Source organism: Bactrocera latifrons, unplaced genomic scaffold (genome assembly GCF_001853355.1).
Source record: "Bactrocera latifrons isolate USDA-ARS-PBARC rearing strain unplaced genomic scaffold, ASM185335v1 scaffold_56, whole genome shotgun sequence".
NCBI lineage: Eukaryota > Metazoa > Arthropoda > Insecta > Diptera > Tephritidae > Bactrocera > Bactrocera latifrons.
The window spans coordinates 430,166-440,092 of NW_017537223.1; the positions used below are offsets into that span (position 1 = coordinate 430,166).

Genomic DNA, 9,927 nt, shown 5'->3' on the forward strand with positions numbered 1-9,927 from the left:
ATGTGGCAGCGAGCTAAATTCGCAGAGCGTAAGTGCAGCGCGGTAAATCATCGCGTTCAGCTCAGTGTGGTTGACATGACGTCATACACATACACACACACAAACACATTGTTATATGCCATATAAAGGTCACAAGCCGGATAATCAAGCTGGATTGAAGCATTTCTTTTTGCACCTTGCAACATTTTTTTTAAAAAGTATAACAGTTTTGTTCACCTAACGTTGGCTTGTATCACCTAAAAATAATCGAGTTAGGTATGATATTATATATACATGTAAGGCCAAATAGAAAGAAAGTTTATTAACACAAATGAGAATAATTACATTAAAGACGATATACTATAAAATGAAATTAAATTATGCAAAAGTTCAAGTTCAGTCCTCAAAAGCTAAATACACACTACTCTGCTGCCGATTTCGCGTTCTCTCTTGCTCCCCTCTTCCTGCCAGGCTGTCCTCTCTTGTCCAGCTTTGCCACCTTACATACGTTCATATGTATATAATCAGCATGACGAGATGGGTGGAAATCCGAGTGACTGTGTGTCTGTATGGAAATCGGAAGATAACCCTGTCCACTCGCTATATAACGGGACTGTTAAAAACTATTGAAAGCGCGATAAATCAATGACTAAGTATGCCAGGGATATAAAACTTGTCATCGGAGAGCCTGTAAGAGGGCTTATAAGAGTCGGGTAAAATTGACGATGGGCGTGGCAACGTCCAGATCTCAGGACCCGTCCGACAGATTCAAATTAAACTTGTGAGGAGTTATCTCAAGGAAAATTAGGGATTCCATTCTGGCCGGTCCATCGGGTTGGATCCGATCCTCCAGTTGACGATTTGAACCTTAAATAATTTCCCTGACTTTAATTCCTGCAAGTTTCAAAAGTATAATATGTTCGGCTGCACCTGAACTTAGCTCATCCTTACTTATTTTAACTTTTTTAAAATTAATTTTTATTGCCTTTTTGTTGTTGTTATTATTATTGTTGTTTTTGTTGTCGTTGACACGGTGCTTGGTCACGCGATTCGTGGAAGCCGACGTTTAGTGTATACCACAACATAGAGGGCCGCCCTTGTGTCATTACATCTCGTCCGCTTCGCCGCTCTTCGTTTGATTGGGTGGTCATCAAAATTACTTTAAAATTGTTGCATGACATTAAATCGCTTGACAAGTCTTGTCTTGAATTCGCTTTTATTAAACAACAACAACAACAGTGCAACATTTTTTGGGGGTTTTCATGTCGCAGCATTTATTATTTCACACAAATTTGCGGTCACTTTTCAAGGTCACACAGCTTGCAGCGGCGCACGCAACTAAACAAAATTATATCTCTACACTTATGTATTGCCTGTGGTGTCTTTATCTAGTTTGGATGCATTTTTTGTCATGAAGATCAGTTTCGGCTGCACAGTGAAAAGAGAATTTCAAAGTTGGTTTTGCCAAAAGTTTGAAAAATTGCGAATCTTCATGACTGCAAATTACGCAGCAAGCGGAACTTCAGTTTCGCATGCAAATGAAATAAAACTTAATATTTCATATGTGGGAAACTTTTAACATATTCATGCGGTGCAACGTGGCGTATACACAACCAAGGCATCGCGAAGTCACCGTGTAGGATGTTTGCCATATTTTGGAGACGAAGGATGCAAGATAACAACGTTAACTTCGGCTGCACCGAAGCCAATATACCCTTCACAGGTGCATTTCTTTTAGTAACTATGTGTTCAGTTTGTTTGGAAAATTTTTTTCGGAGATTATATTATTATCTTAGGCAGTAATCGATGTCGAATATAGTTAACCGATCTGAACAATTTCTACGGAAATTACATTGTTGTCTTCGAAAATAGCATGCGCCAACTTTATGAAGATATATTGACAAATGAGGAAGTTTTCCATAACAGAACTTGATTTCGATCGTTCAGTTTGTATGGCAGCTATATGTTACAGGGGTCCGATATCGGAAATTCCGACAAATGAGCAGCAAGAAGAAGAGAAAATGACGTTCACAAAATTTCAAAACGATATCTTAAAAACTGACAGACAGATGGCTAGATCGACTCAGCTCGACAAACTGATAATTTATATATGTATTTACTTTATAGGGTCTCCGATGCTTCCTTCTGGGTGTTACAAACTTCGTGACAAACTCAATATGCCCTGTTCAGGGTATAATAATAGGGATGACAAGGCGTGTTGAAATCCGCGTGAATAAAAATAAAAATATCTTAATGTAACTGGGCACACATGGTCCTTGGCAAAATGGTAAGACGGACTTGTAGGTGCGCGTAATCAGACTACTGCCAGGCCTACAAAACGCCGTTAATCGAAAAATTATAAGGTGCATCATAGTTTTTGCAGTTTAAGGTATTTCCTTTACTTTGGTGCTGACATCTCTTTCTTACGAGTTTCTTTTAATACTTGATGTGTAAGGAATATGAACGCTATATTGAGAGTGAGGCCTGGGGTATCAGTCCTCATATCATATCTTCATTTTGGACATTTTTTCTTTCGTTTCCATTGTGTTTTAACCTATTATAATTTTTTTCAATTTGTTTCAATTCAATTCAAATTATGAAAGAAGTTATACTTATATGATTAAAACCTTCAACAAAGCCCGCAAATATGAATGAAAGAATAACAGTGATTTCGGTAAACCCATTTCAAAATTGACTAATATGTACATACATACAAGATTAAACCGCCTTTTCTCGTTTTTTTGAAAAAATTCTTTCATTATTGAAAATCCCCAAATGTTGATGAAGATTAATGAAGCAAAAAGCTGTTTTAATATTTAGCTGATTAGGATTAAACTTCCATGAAATGTACTCTGCGCATATACGCTGACTTTGGCATGAAAAAATGCGCTTTTCGGTGAATTTGTTGCGATTATAATAAGCAAAAAATTAATGAAAATAATAATATTTGCATTCAAGCCATCCATCAAAAGATTATACTGATTAATTTCAACAGAACTTATACGAAACACACATACATATAAGCATATTGAGGCGAATAAAAGATTTATGAGTAGAATTATCGTGAAATGCTTTAGGCGTGTTAGCCGATTTTGAAGTGCTTTCAAATAATCTGGGGAAAAACTTTTGCATACTTTCAGGCGCGTACAATGGTATTTGTTGCCATGTACTTTTTGCAGCCCATTGGCCAACAACAACTGAATTTCATATATTTAATTCACGGATTTTTTTGGCTGTTAAGTGAGCATATATATTTTATGCTGAATTTGTGTCTGTGTGAGTGTTGGTGTTCGTATGTGTGTTCTCTTTGGCAGCCGCTTGACATGTGCAGTCGTGGCCGAGTGGTTAAGGCGTCTGACTCGAAATCAGATTCCCTCTGGGAGCGTAGGTTCGAATCCTACCGGCTGCGGAACTTTCATTTTGTATTTTATTTATATCTGCTTTACACTTCCTTTTTTATTTGGTAATTAAATATTCATCGTTATTTGCGTCAAAGAAAACAATAGATTGTTCCTGAATGGCTGATTTGTTTAAAATTTATTTTATAAACAACAAATATTTCTGCGATATTAATATAATGTTTTTAACCCTTATAATCATTTGACTCAACAGCTGGTGGTGAAGGTTCAAAAATGCTTATTTTTTACTAACAAATCTGTCAACAGCAGTTTCATTTAACTTATTAATTACTAAGCCAGCCTAATATTTTTTATATATTTAAATCATTTGTATTTGAAAGGAAGTGGAAGCATTCGCAATTCTGTTAAAACGCTAGTAATGTGTAGCGTGAACTTATGCCTATTTTACTATGACTATATTCGTGCGGCTTGCCAAGAGATGACATAACATAACTATTCCTTGGTTCCAATGTACCCAAGATTCTTGGGGAAGCTACCATCTTGTTGCGTCTATTCCACTGGTGTAACAACAACAATAATATTGGGTAGTCGGAAAAGTGTATTTGAAAAAGTAGTTTTGTGTGAAGTTCCTCATCCTTACTTTAATATACAGAAACCTTCAGCCGACAGTTATAGGATTTTGTCGAACTGAGCAACAGGGCTGAAAATGGTTTTCTTGATTCAAAAAGGTTTATTTCAACTTGGAAGACGAAGTGGTCCTGCACTTTCAGGGAAGTTTGAAAATGATAAACTGGAAGTATTACATAAAGAAACTTGAAAGATCTTTAGCAGTCACTCAAGCAGCCATCTCAAGACGTTTAAAAGCAGAATTATCACAAACAAAGAAATTGGGAACTTAAATTGCAGCAATAAGACGTTGAAATATGCTTTTTTTCAGAAATCCTGATTAAGCGATACAGAAAACATGTCGTTTTGGATTCAGATGGTGATTGGTGAAGAACCGTGATCAACTATAAATGCAAAACATCGTATGTAAAACGTGGCCAACTAGCCAAATCAGAAGCAAATCCAAAAAGGGAAAAGTTGCAACAAAAACCCGTCAAATTGAAGCGAACGATTGCCGAAAAATGCCTGGAATTCGCGTTAAGGCACGAGAAAGTAATTTTCCATCAATGCAGCGGTCGTACTCATATTGCAAACCTATTTGGTAAACATGGGCAGAGAAGTTTTGCCTCACCCGCCTTATGGCTAGAGGTGCAAATATCGTAAAGTGAAGCATCAATGGCTCGATGTAACAGAAACATCGACCATTGAAACAGCGATGCATCAAAACATCGATGTATTTTTCAACTTTGCGTTTAATAATGAGCATAAAAAGCTAGTTTTAGACGCAAAAACTAATGAAGTGCAGAAGTTACTTAGTTGAAACATTTTGTTAGCTATTTGTTAAAACTTTCCCGCAATGAATAATAGATATAAGCGGTTTTTGAACACACAAGCTGTTATTTATTCAAAACCGAATTTAATAACAGCAACTTGAAAGTCTTTTGCCAGTCAAGCGGTTTCTTTGCTGCGTGAGAGTTGCTTACAAGCTTTAGAAAACAGTCGTTCTCGCCAACTGAAGTGTACACAATAGATAAATATTTTAAAACGTGTTTATTCAACCTCGGAACAACACATTTCATGCCAATCCAAATTTCCATTGATTCTAACTGTTTAAATAAAAAACGTAGTCTTAAGAAAAACGCGTCTAAAGTTTATGAAATTACACTATATTGTCAAAAATATGATCACTAATGCACAAAAGTTTCCAATAAAATTTCTCAATCCATATTTAAGAAATAAATTCTAAAAAAAAAGGATTTTTTCAACTTAAAACAGTAACCCTGTTAAATTCATTATACTTGTAGTTTTGTCGATATCCGTTACGCAGAGGTGAATTATTACCCCAAGAAACGACTGTCTCAGTCCATATGTCATATTTTTGACTTGCTCAAAAAAATCTTTTACATTTCGTTGGATCATATTTTCTAATACTGACTTTGTATTTTGCTTAGACTGCGATTCAAGAAAACTTGTAGTCTTCTTATTTGTACTCACTCGAAAGAGCATTCTGCTTTATCACCTGATGGAGTTCCTATCTTTTTATTTACATTTTCAACGTGACAGCGAAGTTTCGACTTGTTACCTAATGTGGCGGCAGTTTCTTATAAAGAAGCTTCATACCTGAACGGACCGAAACGAATCATAAAATTGAATTCAAAAACGCCCTCTTATGCCCCCGACTTTACCCTGTTTGACTACCATTTGTTTCGGCCAATGCAAAAATCTCTGACTGGAATAAGATGCACATCAGAAGGGGATATCAAAAATTGAATTGATTCATTTTGTCTGGCAAGCCGGCGTGATGGAGCCTTAAAATTTATGGAAAATATTATAGTTTACCGGGGTCAGTTGGGAAAGACAATTCCACTCGTTTGACACACTATTTGAAATACAAATGTTTATGAAATCACAACCGTCTCAATTCGAAAAAGAAAATGAAAAAAAAAAAATGGGCAACACTATTTACAGAAGATGTAACTGTACTCGCCGCGGGTGCAAAATAATAAAGAAATCTATTAATTAGCTTTTTTGGCAACTGAATTCACTCTTGCCTCTGCTAGTTGTAGCTAGGAAATTTCAGCAAATAAATTAGCCGAATGCCAACTGTCAAACGCACGCACTTCGCATTCATAATGATTAAACATTAAGTGCTTGGAAAGTGCTGGGCAGGCGGCGGGCAGCCCGAGTGAATGTGACGCGTCGAGACTTTTGCGCGAAAACTTTTAATTGAATGCAAATCAGTGTAAGAACTCGACAAGCACTCTCGCCCTATGCAAGTGGACAAAGACAAACTCTTGCAGTGCTGCCAATTTTGGCGAAATTCCATCGGCGCGCGCAAATGAAAGTCGTGCTGGGAATGACAGCAAAATGTTTGCAATCGAAATTCCAGCGAAATTCCTTGATATTTATAATGGCTGTAAACTTTTGCCAAAGCACATATTTTTTGCTAACCACAAACACAGCTGCAACAATGCACACAACAAGCGAGGAACTTAAATATTTGTATTTGATCAATAGCATCATTTCGCTGCGCGCACAAAAGCCATCCAATTGACAGCAAATCGTCGCTGACACTTACGCTCCATTGGCGAGCAACCAACAGTGATGAGGTCGCGATTAAATTTCAAATAACACACCACGCTGCTCGCAAGCTGTTTACGGCGATGTCAGCGCAAATCCAAGGGAGATGTGTAAACAAAGGGAGCGCTTTTATTGGAAGGAGATATGTGAAGAAAACTTCTTTTATGCGTATATAATATTCTTCAAAGAGTTGGCTTTTCATTTGAAGTCAATCCTTTATAATTTTTGTATCCATGCTATAGTGGTCTGATGTTGGTGGTACCGTCAAATGAGCGGGGCAAAAGAGCGTGTCCAAAAATTTCATAAAGATATCTCTAAAACTGGCTAGATTTACTCTGCTCTTCATGCTGATATTTGATATAATTGATACATAATGAAACGATTTCGTATTCATTTAATTTAGTCTCACGCTATATTTTTAACTCTAAAAAAAAATCATTTAAGGGATTCAGCTTGAAACTGTTTTGAACGTCTGTTCACAGATACTTAAGAATATCTACATATAGTTTATTTATTCAATAAAAAATGTTGTATACTTTTAGGCTTCAAATACTCCTTTCAACGAATTTGAAATAAGCTGGACTAATTTCGGACCCTAAAGTGAGTCTTAAGTGATTTGGAACAAGTAAGGAAGAGCTAAGCAAGAAACAAAGCCAGGGAATTACCTTAAGGTGCAAGACGTCAACCAGAGGATCGGAATGCAAGCAATTATATTTATAAAATATATAATATTAAGTTGTCAAATAATTCCGCTTTTTTGCTCTTTATTCAATGCTTTATAAAAAGCGGTTCAGTGATCGAATTTAGTACAAATATCCCTCTAGACGGCAACTTCGAAACACCCCCCTCTTAGAAGGGAACAGGCTATGTCCGGGCTATATGGTGGATGCAATAAAACCTCCCATCCGAGCTCTTGTATCTTCTAACGAGTTATCAACGAAGTGTGTGGTCTACCGTTGTCCTGGTGGAACACTACACCCTTCCTGTTGGCCAACTTTGGACGCTTCTGGTCGATCGCCTGCTTCAAGCGGTCCAGTTGTTCGCAGTAAATTGTAGAATTAAGCGTCTGGCCATATGCGAGCAGCTCATAGTGGATGATTCCCTTCCAATCCTATCAAACACACAGCAAAACCTTCCTGGCCTTCAATCTCGTATGTGATCCATTTTTCGTCGCCAGTCACCATCCACTTCAGAAATGTTCCATTTCAGCAGCATATCCAGGGTGTTGATTTGGTCCAAAAGTTTTTATTGCGTCAGATCATGCGGCACCCAAACCTCAAGCTTTTTTGTGTATACAGCCTTCTGCTGATGGTTTAAAATGGTTTGGTGACTAACTTCTATCTTCTGGGCGATGTCACGAGATGCCACATGCACTCAGCGTTTTCCATGATTTGATCGGTATTCGTTGTCACAGGTCTTCTGCCGGCTGGTTTATTCATGGTGACGTTTTCACCCTCTCTGAATCGTCGAAACCATTCCTCCGCAGCTCGAAAAGAAAGAGTATCATCCGTCAAATCCACCATTAATCTCACGGAACGGATTTGCCTTTAACGAAGGAAAACTTTAAAACAGCGCGAATTTCGGCGTTAGTGTAAACTCCATGTTTACACTTCTGTAACTGTTGAATGCAATACCTAAACTAATCATGCATGGCGTCGTTTTGTAGGTTATGCCAAGACCTTTCAAAGATGTATAGTATTCTCATATACGAGCTCTGTAGCGTTTCATACATAGCCGCGAAATTCAAAATACAAAAAAGCAGAAGGGAGATATTTGACAACCTAATATATAATATATGTGACCTGGTCTACGAAAAGGGAGCTAACGTGCGAAAACTAGATTTCTGGGAAACAGCTGTTAAAAATAAACAACTCGTTTCGTCAGCTTCTCGTTATCTCATTAATTGTTCTCCTCTCCAGAGGCTTCAAGGACGTCCAGTAAGTGTTGTTTTTGGTCGGAATATTATTATAGTTCATCGTGTAAGTTGCTAGTGAGGAACATTTAAAAAAGTAACACTGAAGAAGTGACGTTTACTCTAATCCCGCGCGGTATTACATCTTTTCGTATTTTTACTCTTCTTTCTCCACATTTTTAGGGAACTTTCAAACAAGTTATAACTTTTTGGATTCTATCACGTGAAAAAGCTTCTCTAAAAAGAGAAAATTGATTCTTTGACACCTAAGCCCCCTTTCCGTAGACCAGGTCACATATGTCTAACTCTTACACTGGCCGAAATCATTACATGTACTATATAGAAGTTAGAATAGTATCGACCCGATTTTATCTATTAACTTTTATCACGCCACATACTAAAATAATGTTCCCTGGGTTTTATAAAATACTTCACATACAATAACCAATTATAAGGAGTAAAATCACCTGGCTGTTCGAAAGTCTTTATATTAGGTATATGCGGGCTCAGAGAAGTATTGACCCGATTCAAACCATTTCTGATACATAGACATACTACTATCGGCAAAAGCGTATAGCTGAATTTCAAATATTCAAAAAAGTACACGTAAATTGTAAATAATACGAAAAATATTTAAATGTGGATAAAGGTGAATATGGTTGTTGACTCATGGTATTCATTGCGATTTTGGCTTCGGTAACAATTGTGGCAATCATGGCTCGATGCGAGGGGGTATCATCGTGTAAAATCCATTAACTGTTCTTCCACAATTCCGGCTATTTTCGACGAATGTTCACACGCAAAGGTCTCAGTACGGCCAAATAGAACTACTTTTTGACCGTCTGTCCCTCTGGTACAAATTCATGATGCATCAAACCACGAATATCGAAAAACAAGTAGCATTACATTGTTTTTTGAGCGGCATTGGCGTGGGTTATAATGCATGATCAAGCATGTGCAAAGAGACCTGTTTAGGGTACTATTTTTGAAAAAAAAAAAAAAAATAATCTTTATTGGAAGGAGTCGAGCAAGTACGCGTTTCATGCCCAAAATTTCCACCAAATTCAGTCGAACGGATTTAAGAGAGATAACACTTATCGAACATTATCTTTCACTCTTTTTAATATTTTCATCCGTTGAAGAGGTCGAAGATCGCACAGAACGAAACATGCCTTCAAAGATCTCTCGAGTGTCTTTGCAGTCTTTCTATCACTCGTAGAGCTGTGTTTTTGATAAAACTGAATCACCTTTTCCAACATTCGCCACGATTCTGCACACGAAATTTGGTTGTAAATACCAAATTTGAGCAAATTCTTTGTTCGATATTTTGATCCATTGTAAAAATCGCAACACACTACCGAAGTGAGCCGACTTAAGCAGCTGCTGTTAACAAACTCGCTGACAGATCGGGCTCATATATGTTGGATAGCCCTCAAACATTTTTATGAAATATGCAGCCTTTACCCCGGGAATTTAATTACGATTTCCGGG

General features: G+C 37.3%; 1 non-coding gene across 1 annotated transcript; it reads left to right on the plus strand.

Annotated features, from left to right (window-relative positions):
• The first annotated feature begins 3,306 nt into the window (after nucleotides 1-3,306).
• On the plus strand, nucleotides 3,307-3,388 carry Trnas-cga. Its single transcript has one exon. It is a non-coding gene; the product is annotated as a tRNA-Ser (tRNA).
• The last annotated feature ends 6,539 nt before the right edge of the window (nucleotides 3,389-9,927 follow it).